Source organism: Vombatus ursinus, unplaced genomic scaffold (assembly GCF_900497805.2).
Source record: "Vombatus ursinus unplaced genomic scaffold, bare-nosed wombat genome assembly UNPS02014791.1, whole genome shotgun sequence".
Lineage (NCBI taxonomy): Eukaryota > Metazoa > Chordata > Mammalia > Diprotodontia > Vombatidae > Vombatus > Vombatus ursinus.
Genome location: NW_020954569.1, coordinates 3,211,639 through 3,223,930, shown reverse-complemented (window position 1 = coordinate 3,223,930; position 12,292 = coordinate 3,211,639).

Below are 12,292 nucleotides of genomic sequence, written 5' to 3'. Positions count from 1 at the left end.
ATGAAGCCATACTAACTTTGTAACCATTGCTGAGACTGATAATGAACAATTACATAGGTAGGAGGAGAATCAGAAGGGAATGCTGTCCCCCCCCCCCAAAAAAAAAACAAATTAGAAATGAGACTACCAAGGAGGAGAGGATTATAATAGTGTCAAAGGCTACAGAAAGGTCCAGAAGAATGAGGAATGAGAAAATGACATTGGATTTGGCAACCAAAGATCATTGGTAACTTGTACATTCTTCCATACTTTTTTTTTTAATTTGTTGGTGAATTCCCTGTGTATCCATATTGGCCTCTTCAGGCAAACCCAAATTTTCTTCCTCATTGTAATTGTTTCTCTTTGAGTCTTCAGAATTTCATTCTGTAACTTCTCCTAGCCCTGGTGGTCTTTCATAAAAGATTTTCGTCCATGGGATCCTACATGTATTTCCTCTGAACTACTGAAATCTACTTTCCCAAAACTAGGGTGCATCTTAGATTATGTCCAGTTTTCCTCTGCTTGTCTCCTATAAACTCTAAGATAGAGTAGTCACTTCCCTTTCCTGCAAAATTCACATTATTTCCACACAGCAACCAATTCCTATGGTTAAAAGGAATCAGATCCCAAAAAGAATTTCTGATCATTGGTTCCTCTATCTTTTGAAGGAAAAAGTTATCACTAAGGAAAGTCAAGAAATTATTAGTTGCTCTATTTTTGGTAGAGAGAAAACTCCAGCAGCTTTTTGGAAAATTGGAGTCCGCTATCACAACTGTTATCATGCTTCTGTACCAGGCCCAAGGTCTATTTCCCAAGCTCGTCATCTATTTCTTCTGTCTAGGTAGTCAGCAGGATGATCCAATAGTAAAATCACTTCTATTTCTTCCTCTTTTGCCTTTTCTCAAATATTCTGTCATTCTTCCTTCCTTTGGTTCTTGGATTTCCTCAGATAAATAGGGCTTCTTAATGTACAATATTACTCCACATCACCTTTTACTTACCCAATGAAAGGCATCAATGTCATCAAAGTAATATATAGTAGGAAAAAAAATGAGTTGGTCACATGGCAAGAGTAAGAAGTGGCAAGTAGAAAGCCTGGGTGTTTCCATCGGTTCATTTTCAAAAGAAAATGAGGAAGGCCTCTAGCATGTTGGATAAGACCTTGAAGCACAATTACAGAAGGATGTGGACAAGAGTCACAAAGGGTGGACAGTTATGGATGAGTAGTGATTTGCAGTATTGGAGAGAACATTCAAAATTAAGATATTACAGTGCCATTTGAGTAAAATCTCCTTGATGTAAGGAACTAACTCATCTCTCACCAAACATGGTGGCCTGCATATATATTAGGTACACAATTCAAAGAGTGTTTATTAAGAACTTAATACCAGTGCTTTCCCCAGTTCTAGGCTTTATCTATTATCTAGGGAGATAAAGTTAGAGTTGTATTCACACACGCACACACGTGTATATATGGGCATATGTGTGTATGTTTCTACACATATGTGTAGACATATGGAAATATATACTGTACACATACATGCTGCCTTTCCTCAATCAATTTATAATCTAGTATGGGGAAAAAACACATATACAAATTACTCTAATCCAAGTAAGAATATGCTAAATCAAAAGAGTTGAGTTTAAATCCAAGCCCAGACATTTATTCCCTTCATGCCCTTGGGCAAATCACTCAAGCCCTCTGGGCCTGTTTCTTCTTCTATAAACATGAACGGTTTGGATTACACGGCCTCTAAGGTCACATCCAGCTCTAAATCTGTGATCCTACATTTATAAGAAAGTGTGAGATGACTTTGAGATTTGATGAGTGAGGGATTATTTCTATCTAGAAAAACTAGGAAAAGTTTTATAGAAGAGACAGCACCTGAGCTAAGCTTTGAAAGAAGAAAAAGATTTCCATATGTAAGGGCAGGGAGGAAGTGAGTATATTCCATAATATATGGATAGAATCAAGAAAGGGCAAGAAGAGTTAAAAGAATCCCAAGTAATCCAGTTGTCTAGAGTGTATATGAATCAACCAATTAATCAATAAGAATGTATTAAGTAATTACTATGTGCCAAGCATTCCACTGGACACAGTAAGGAATGGGGATTAATGTGAAATAGGCCAGAAAGGGAGGTTAGAAGTAGATTGTGGAAGGCCTTGAATATCAAGCTAAGGAGTTTGTATTTATGCTCTAGGCAACACAAAAGCATTGAAGGTTCTTGAGCCCTCAGAGTAGCATGATAAGACATATATTTTTAAAAATTCACTTGGTGCCTGTACAAAGAATAGATTGGACAGGCAAGAAACTGGCCACAGGAAAAGCAATTAGTGTTTTTGTAATCAACAAACAACGAACACATCTCTAATCTTTCAGTAATTTCATGACAGTAAAAGTGTGTTTGACTGTGAAATTTTGCCTATGAAAGACTGTTTCCCTATGTTATAATCATTGAGGTTGTCCTCAATGCTTATAGATATGATTTTCATAAACATTGTTACAAGTGAAAGGTGATGAGGACTTGAACGAGGGCCATGGCATAGGAAATGTACAGGAAGAGGTGAAAAGGAAGAGAGATTGTAGAAATCTAAGCATAAGAATATGGCAACTGGTTGTTGGCTATGGAAGGGATGGGAGAAGGAGGAGTGAAAGATGATTTTGAGGTTTTGAGCTTTCATGACTGGGAGGGTGATGCTGTCATCCACAGCAATATGGAAGTTAGAAGGACAGGCAAATTTGGGTGGGAAGAAATAGAATTCATTTGGGGACATCTGTATGGTGAATTAGAAAATGAATGAATATGATTCAAAGTAGTTATTTTGATGACTTTGCACAGAATACTAGATTAATGCTTGAGTTTCTACTATCCCCTAACCTGTCCTCTTCACTGGCAGTGTCCTCCCACTATCCTATTTTTTTAATCTGATTTCATGTTCTTACATCTGACATCTCCCCCATGAAGCATTCGTCTAGTTAAGGGCTGATAGAGACATGCTCATTTGCATTTCCCATGTGGGCTATTTGCTCAGATGATTCAATTTTACTGAACTTAAATATGAACCAAAATTAAGTGCTGGAGATCACTGAGAGGCTGGCTCTCCTATTGCTTTTATAGCTGCAGATGGCCTCTGCCCTCACTTGGTCATCAGGAATGAACGGCAACTAACGATATTGGAGAAAATCAGGCATATTTTTTTTTAAATAAGGCTGAATGGTTGGTCATTTGGTCACCAGTGTGGGTGATTAGCTCCACATAGCTAGACACTCATTTATTTTGTGCACCTTCACACAGCTATATTCTTTTTCTTTTTTCTTTCTTTCTTTTCTTTTTTTTCTTTTTTTTCTTTTACCATGCATGAGTGAGTGTAGAGCAAATCCTTTTTAAGTAGAGGACCTGTTTCAAGGTAATAGTTGTTCCCCTTTCTATTGTACCTGTATCATGCCCAGATTTGCCAATGCTATCTTCCCTGTGCTCCCTGTTTGTTTGCATTTTTCCCTGATCACTTTGTTGCAGTGAGATATATGGTACCAGAATTTAGAAAGCTATAAGCAGATTAGGCCATATGCCAACTGGGAGCTGAGCTCATATCTTCTCTGTTCCTAGTAATTTATTGACTACCACTGCTATGTTAACATTAGCAAAATGCACAAGAGATGAATCTCTTGGTCCTTTCTTATTTTTACTGATAGCAACATAATACCTTTCTTGTTGACAAGTATTGTAGCCTATTAAATCAAGCCAACTATAAGAAGTATAAATCCACTTTGAAGTATGACCAGTAAGCAATTGAATATGGCCTCCATCCTAGAACCTGAGTAAATCTATGCTTTAAATGGCTTCTTTGAGCATATTGAGATTCTACTTCAAGACAGAATCACAACCATGCTGGGGGATACTTATCAACCTAGGCAAACTAGCAACCTCCCAGCTCTGTAATCCAGCAACCACTAGGTTTCCTGACATTAAGATAAACAAAGGTATCTGAACAAAAAGTGTTTCATGCTTCTGAGAGTCTGTTACAGTTCAAACAAATGACAAAATGAACTCCTTCTCCAATCCTGCTTCATCTAAAATAAACACAGTTGGTTAACTTATGAGATTGTTGACAGTGTATTTTCCCTTAATGTTCAGTCATTGTTCAACAAATTAAATTTCTCAGAAGGAACCAACATCCTAGTTAAGATAGTAAAGAATAGAGCCACATATCTCAAAACTGCAATTATATGGATTCTAGAAATATATTCCATAATATATGGACAGGACCAAGAAAGGGCAAGAAGAGTTGAAAGAATCTCAAGTAATCCAGTTGTCTAGACATAAATGAATCAACCAGTCAATCAATCCCTCATCTTAAAGATAAGTAAACTGAGGTCTAAAGAGGTTAAATAACACCCAGGATCACACAGTTAGTAAAAAATCTGGGGCAGGATTTGAATACAGTTCTCCCTGATTTGAATTTCAACATTCTATTCACTATACATGTTTCTGTCACAGATTTCATTATGAAGATCTTCATGACCCAAAATAAGAGATGTCACAGAAATTAAAGGATAAGCTTCAAATATTCCATGCTGTCCAAAATATGTAGAGACAGCTAGGTGGTGCAGTGGATAGAGCACCAGCCTTGGAGTCAGGAGGATCTGAATTCAAATCCAGCCTCAGACACTTAACACTTACTAGCTGTGTGACCCTGGGCAAGTCACTTAACCCTGATTGCCTCACCAAAAAACAAAAAAAAAATGCAGGCAGATTTTTTTTTCCAATCAGGGCTAGCAAAATACAAAAAAAAAAATCATGTTTCTTCCTCTCCTCTGTTCAGTTGAATAATTATTAACCATTGCTCATGCTGCATAGTACATTGATTCTTGCTTAAAGTTTCAAGGATTCAGAGTATAGATTCTGTGATCAAAGAGGCCACCTTAAGACATTACTCTATTCAAAACTAATCCAAAGAAGTCTAGAAACTGTCATAGCAATCCATGAAACTTGGAATCTGTGAAATTTGATTGTTCATAGAACAGCAATGTCCTGGGATCGTATCATATTCAGACAATCCATACTTCAATACTTCAAATCTCAGGTCTTTGCAGCAATACACAAAAATGCTTACAAGAGAAGTTAACTCTGGCTGAGATGCATCAATAATATATGTTCCACAATCCTTTCTCACAGTGCTAGTGTTGTATTTCTCAAGAACATAACGATTTCCTAATTTATGTTGCTGTATTTGCAACAAAACTCTTCTGTGGAGAGACTTCATTCGTTATCTCAAGAAGGTGAAAGGCACAAAAGCCTTTTTAATAAAGAATTGGTCTATATGAAGCTTGGATAAAGTATCCAAGTCATTTAAAACATTAGAAATTCCCAACAGCAACAAGAAGTTATCAACAGCTTTCTCAGGATGTTCTGAAAAGTTTATATGGGGCTTCCAGTGACCAGTTATTGGACCAATTCATTTAAAAGTTGGAAACAGATCTTTTGCTCTAAGTAGCCCAGGAAGGGTGAAAAAACTCGTGGAAAACCAATTTACATTTTGTATTGTTGTATCTTTGATCCATTTATTCATGGGTAGGCCAAGCCAATGTTTTGTGACTAAACTTTAATTTAAGACTTGAAAAGTCTTAGAGATAGCATGGTATAGGCTTAACCTTAGAGGTATGGAGTATGACTTGGCTCTTCCATGTTGTTATGATGAAACCTTAGACAAGTCACTTAGCATTTCTATTCTTTCTCTTTCTCATTTTCTCCATCTGAAAAATGAGATTAAGAATAATAATACTTATACTAACAAGATTTGAAGCATTGACTTCAAATGATAAATAGGAGCTTGTATTTTATACTAGTGGTCATATGTACTCTGCAATTTATTGAGCAAAGAAAGGACAAGGTCAGACCTCAATGTTAGTCCCTTGAGGGAAGGAATTGTTTCATTCTTTTCCTTTGTAACCATCATCTAGCTCAGTGCCCAGCACATAGTAGACACTTAATAAATGGCTATTTATTGATTAAAAATATTTGCAACACCTAAATCCCAGGGTTTTTCTTTTATGTAATAACAGTACTATATCATCACCATCATAACAATAATAATAATTGCATTTATATAGCACCTTAAGGTTTATAAAACTCTTTATAGATGATATTTTTTCATTATAAAATCCTTGGATTTATGTGCTATTATTATAATACCAATTTTACAGATGAGGAAAGTAAGGCAGACTGAAGTCGAATGACTTGCCCAGAACAAGAGAGAGAATAAGTGTCTGAGGCAGGATTCTAACTCAGGTCTTTCTCAGTCCAGCTATAGTACTCCATCCAGTGCACCACCTAGCTCCACCCTATGTAGCTGTGGGATCTGTACTGTTGTAATAGTGGCTGCTATTGAGTTCCAATGAGTGTTTTGTTCCTCTGGAATTTCTACAACTGTCTTCTATATCAATTTGTAGAAGGGGATTTGACCAGAATAGTTTTTTGCAGCAATCAAGTCATCATGTTGTGACCCTATTCATCTCTTGCCTGCTTTACCAACATTGACTCAGTAGTAGGCACTCAATAAATGATTGACTTGGATTAGCAAAAAAGATGACAACAGCCCCCAGTTGGCATATGGCCTCTTCTCTTCATAGCTCTCTAAATTCTGATGCCACCTAAAATCTCACAGCAACCAAGCTTACAACAAGTGAAGAAAATGCAAACAAGCAATAAATCCAGAGAGGAAAGCACTGGTAAGAGAGAGCTGGCCCAGTATCTATGTTTGGCTTAGGATGTCATAGTCATTCATCAAAACTCCACATAGTAACTCTCATGGCATCTCTGCTCAAATCTGGCTAAGCAATGACTTTGAGAATAAAAAGAGAGATAGGGAATTGTTTAAAGTCCAATCTCATACATCACAGAATGTACTGGGTTCACTTATTATAATTTCAGTTTTAATTAGAATACCTCATACTATGCAAGCAGATATATTCCAGGGATTTTTAAGTGATGAAAAATTGGCATTAAGAAATCTGATGGAAATTGAACACAATTATATGCTTGGAAGAAGTCTGATCAAACTGCTTTTATAAATTTTGTGGGTTTTACAGAGAGTGATGAGGTGAGAATTCTTTCTAACAAAAATATCACTGTATTATTAAAGAGTTAAAATGAAGAAAAGCTAATTAAAAATAACACTCATGTTATAGAAATTCATATTAGTTCAGCTCTATCTGAACAGGTAAATAGTGAGAAGAATGCCTGCTCCTCTGGCAGGAGAGGAGATAGAGAGAGGTGATAGAGAAGAGAAGAAATTCAGGCTGAGGAACCAATATGAGCAAAGGAATTGAAGCACTGATTAGCAAGGTGTATGCTGGAGAGAGAGAGAAATTGTTTCAACTGCAGTCAGTAGTTCAAATAGAATAGGTAAGAAGGGTGACATTATAATTTAATTCAGTTCAGCAGATATTCCTATAGCTCTACTCATGACAGACACCATGCTTTTAGCTGTAAGTCATACTGCCATCCCTAACTATTCCTTTTACTCCAGGAGCTAAGCAACCAGCTTTACCCCTGAAGAAAGTACTGAGTACCTTCAACACACGTTAGAGCACTGATTATGTGCATTAGAGGAAACTGGCTCCTAACACGTATTGGTTGTGTGACCCTGGACAAGTCATTTAACCCCCCATTTCTCTTAGCAAGTCTCTAACACTATAAACTACAGAGAAGGTGCTAATGTCCTTGTTGGAGGGAGTTTCCTCATTTAGGAGTTCCCTAAAACAGTTAAATCTCAGGTCTAGTCTCTATTCCTGTTATGTGTAAGGCACTATGCTAGGCCCCACTGAGAACACAAAATAATAGAGTTCCTGTAATCATGGAAATTAGAGTCCGGTAGAGAATGCATATTCATAGATAACTATAATACGAGAAGATGGAATATGAAAGGAAGAAAGAGAAGGAGAGATCACTTTTATTGGTGGGGGTGGATCATGGAGTGCTTCATAGAGGAAATAGCATAGCTTGCCAGCTGATGCAATCACCATAGAGTTAGAAAGCATAGCGTTTGTCCAGGGAACAAGCAGGCCTATTTTGCTAGAGTATGAAATATATGAAGGGGAATAGCAGAAGACAAAGCTGGAAAGATAGTTTGTGGTCAGACTATTGTAGGTCTTTAAACACCAAGTAAAGGAGCTGGCACTTCAGTAGATGACAGGAAGACTTTGGAGGCATCTGAATGGAAGGGAGATATATTTGGAAATTTTCCTGACATGGAATTTCCTCATATGCTACAGTAAGCCACTTATAGAGATTATGGAATCTTCTCTGATCTTTTAGAATAAATATAGATTTTAATCCACTGGGAAAGGTTTGAGGATAATCTGGCCTGAAGGCAGATGACCTAAGTTCAAATCCAGCCTCAGACACTTACTGGCTTTTATTCTAGGAATGCTAACTATTACTTAGACCAGTGGTCTCCAAACTTTTTTGTTGTGTACTCCATCAGTAAAAGAAACAAAATAAACTTTTGAGAACATACCCCTAATATGTATATTTACTTATTTTTAAAGTATATACAAATATTATAATAATAATAATTAAATATATTTTAAGATGGCAGCTAGATAGCACAGTGGATAGAGTGCTGGGCCTGAAATCAGGAAGACTAATCATTTTGAATTTAAATCTGGATTCATATACTTACTAGCTGTGTGACCCTGGGCAAGTCACTTAACCCTGTTAGCCTCAGCTTCATCATCTGTAAAATGAACTGGAGAAGGAAATGACAAACCACTCCAGTACCTTTGCCAAGAAAACCCCAAATGGGATCACAGAGAGTCAGACATGACTGAAACAAACATTTTAATAAATACACAAAAATAGAAGTTAAATAAGGAGATTATGATGAACTAATGTTGATCCCAGAGTCAGTAGGGAGGCACTATTGAACAGGAGAATAACACGGACAGACTTGTGCTTTAGGAAAACTACTTTGGCAGCTATGTGGAGATAGATTAGAGAAGGACAAAACGAGACAGAAAGGCCAATTAAGGATATTATTTGAATAGTCCAAGTAAGAAGTGATGAGGGTCTTGTGATAATGAGTGTAAAGAGAAAGGGTATAGATGCAAGAGATATTATATAAGTAGATTTGGCAACTATTTAGATATACAGGACAAAAAATAGTGAGGAGTGTAAGTTGATACCAAGGTTGAGACACGGGCTGACTAAATGTCCTTGTGAAGGGAAGTTTGTTAGAGTGGCGAGTTCAGGAGAAAAGATAAAATAATAAGATAGATTGTGAGGTGAAGATCACAACCTATCTGCATTGTTCATCCTACATTACTTATTTTATCCCACCCAAAATAAAAAGGGAGAAGCCAAGATTCTTACCCACTGGTCACTGCCCTGGAGTACAGAGCCTGCCCCTCATGTGTCTGCCACAACCAAGAGTTAATCTGCACAAATTTACCCAATGGGACCTGCTTAGTAACAGATGCATTGTAATGGCCCAGAAGAGCCAAAAGCAAGCCTAGAATGGAGGAAGCTGAGGATCTCCCCAATAGATGGAAGGAATAGAGTAGGGAAGTGGCTATCACAAAGAGGGTGCAATTGATTCATCTCCCCTATCTCCTGCTTTTCTATCATAATATTGCTGTGTCATTTTCCATCTATTGTTCTTTCAGAGCTTCTCTAGCCTCAAGATCTTGAACTCAGGACTCCCCTTTGCTTTACCACAACATGCCTGAATTCTGTCTTGCCCTTTTCTCTTTCCTGCTGTTTGTAGTCATGGAGACTTCTGGCCATTTAACCTCTTTTTCCCCCCCTAATCCATTAATGCACTTTTGACTTCGCTTGTCTTCCTTCCCAGCTCAGTACCTGTGTTCAATACCCATGACTGGATGTTGCCCTTTCCAACAGATAGACACTCCATCTCCCCGTTCTGGGCATTTTCACTAGCTATCTCCCATGCATAGAATGTTCTCCCTCATCTCCTGACTTCTGTCAAGTCCCAAATAAAATTCTACTTTCTACAGGAAGCCTGCCCAAATCTCACTTAATTCTAGTACCTTCCTTCTTTTGATGAATTCCTATTTATAGCTTGTTTGTACATAGTTGATTTTTTTTTTCTTTTGTTGATTGCGTGTCTCCCATTAGACTCCTTAAGGCCAGGGACTGCCTTTTGCCTTTCCTTGAATCCCCAGCACTTAGCATAGATCCTGGATCATGGTAGTTATTTAATAAATGTTTATTTTCTGACTGACATAGAAGTAATTTCTTTAAAAATTTCTACTAATTATTCCTTTGTGTTGTTTCTTCTATCCATCCTTTCCTCTCCATTTCCACTTCCACTAATATCATACAATGTACTCATAATGATAGAATATTGGTGCTTGAAGAAACCTTTAAAAATCATCTAATCTAACACTATTTCTTTTCACATGAGAAAACTAGAGCCATCAAGTGACTTGCACAGAGTAACACAGTATTTTGGGTGTAGAGTTTGGAATACAAATTGAGTCTCCTGACTCTCAGTATAAAGTATTTTCAGTTGTACTGTGCTGGCATTTTATCATTTCATTCAGGGACTGTTTTAATATCGTATGAGTTTCCCTACCTTTACTCTTCCTCTTCTAATATAGTTTGTACTCTATCTACAGAGTTGTCTTTCTAAAGTTTATCTGTGGTGATGTGCCATTTCTGCTCAAAAAATCTTCAATGGCTGCCATTGCATGAAGGGAACAGAATAAAATTTGAATTTTTCAGCCAATTCAAGGCTCTCCACACACAGTAAACTGCATTACTATCTCCAATTCTCAATACTACCACCAAACAAGCCAGTTGTTCTGCTATTATTCTGGCTTCCTTGACATTCCCTAATGGTTATTATACTTTCAGAAAATTCTTATCTTAGCTCATGACATTCCTTCTGCTTTAAGTGCTCTGATGTTCTCCTGTCAAAAGCCTACCTATCCTTCAAAGCCCAGCTTAAATGACGTCTTCTGCATGATGTCATCAGTGATATTCCCAGCCCATACTAATCTCTTTATCCCCTGAAATTCACTGGCACTTACTTTGTACATTTTATACAATATGTGTCATGTGCTGCCTTGTACTGCAGATATTCTTGTATGTATTTCATCTTTGATCTATCACATAAACTCTTCATGGTCAAAATAAATATCTTGTATCACTTTTAATCCTGCACAATGCATAGTAGGAACTCAACAGACATTGGTTGAATGACTGAAGAACTCTGTCAATTTCTTTCCTCCACAAAATCTGTCACTTTTATTCAAGAATTTCCCTCTATTTACTTCAATCTTTCTAGCCTTGTGATTGAAAGAATTTTCAAAGGGTTAATATTCAGCAGAGTCCTATTTCAAAATTTTATTAATAACTTGGAAAATCATTGTGAAGATGCCCAAATATTCAGATTGGTCTGTGGTCTCAATTAGTTCATAAAACAATATCTCACAAATTTAGGGATTAGAAAGTCTTCCCTTATGTCTAATCTACTTTTGTCTTTCTTTGTATCACTCAAGGTTAGCATAATGCCTACAATATATGCTATGATAAAGCATATAATAAATGATTAATAAATGCTTGTTGACTACTGTCCTATTTAGAAAAGAATGACAGCTTGCTACTTCTCATAAAACATATCTTTAAATACATGAAGGATTTAACTAAAGTCTTCAGATTTTTTCTTAAGCTATATAAGCCTAAATTCCTTTTATTTTTCCTTAAAAAAACCTACTTCACAAACTTGTAATTACTTCTCTTTATTTCTCAGATTTAATATCAAATCTCAGGCCCCAAACTCCCCAAACTATTGTGATAGATCCTTAATGAATCCTGCCTTACTTTTACTTCTTTTCCACTATAGCCTTCTTTTTATGTCTAGAGACATAAAAATGAGTTTTCAAAAAGCATGCCAATGGAGCACAAGCTCCAATAAGTTCTGCCAAGCTAGAAAGGGTATGAGTACAATCCTTGGAAAAGACTGAGCCTACTCTCTCAATCTCAACCTAGTTCAGTACAGGAAGGCTCACCACCACTGGGGTTGGCCTCTAAGTAAATTATTTGTCCCTGGCAACCCACAAAAAAAAGAAAAAAAAAAGAAAAAGAAAAATACAAAATGGTCCTCCATCCCATGCATTCTTCATATGATTCCACAAGTATAAGGTAAGAATCATATCATTTTTGAACTATCTATAAACATTAACTTGTGGCAAGCCAATTTCCCTATACCTATAACTTGATCCTATGACTTCTCATCTTCTCTGGCAGATTGTCACTCCTATCATCATCCCCCCAAATCTTCAAT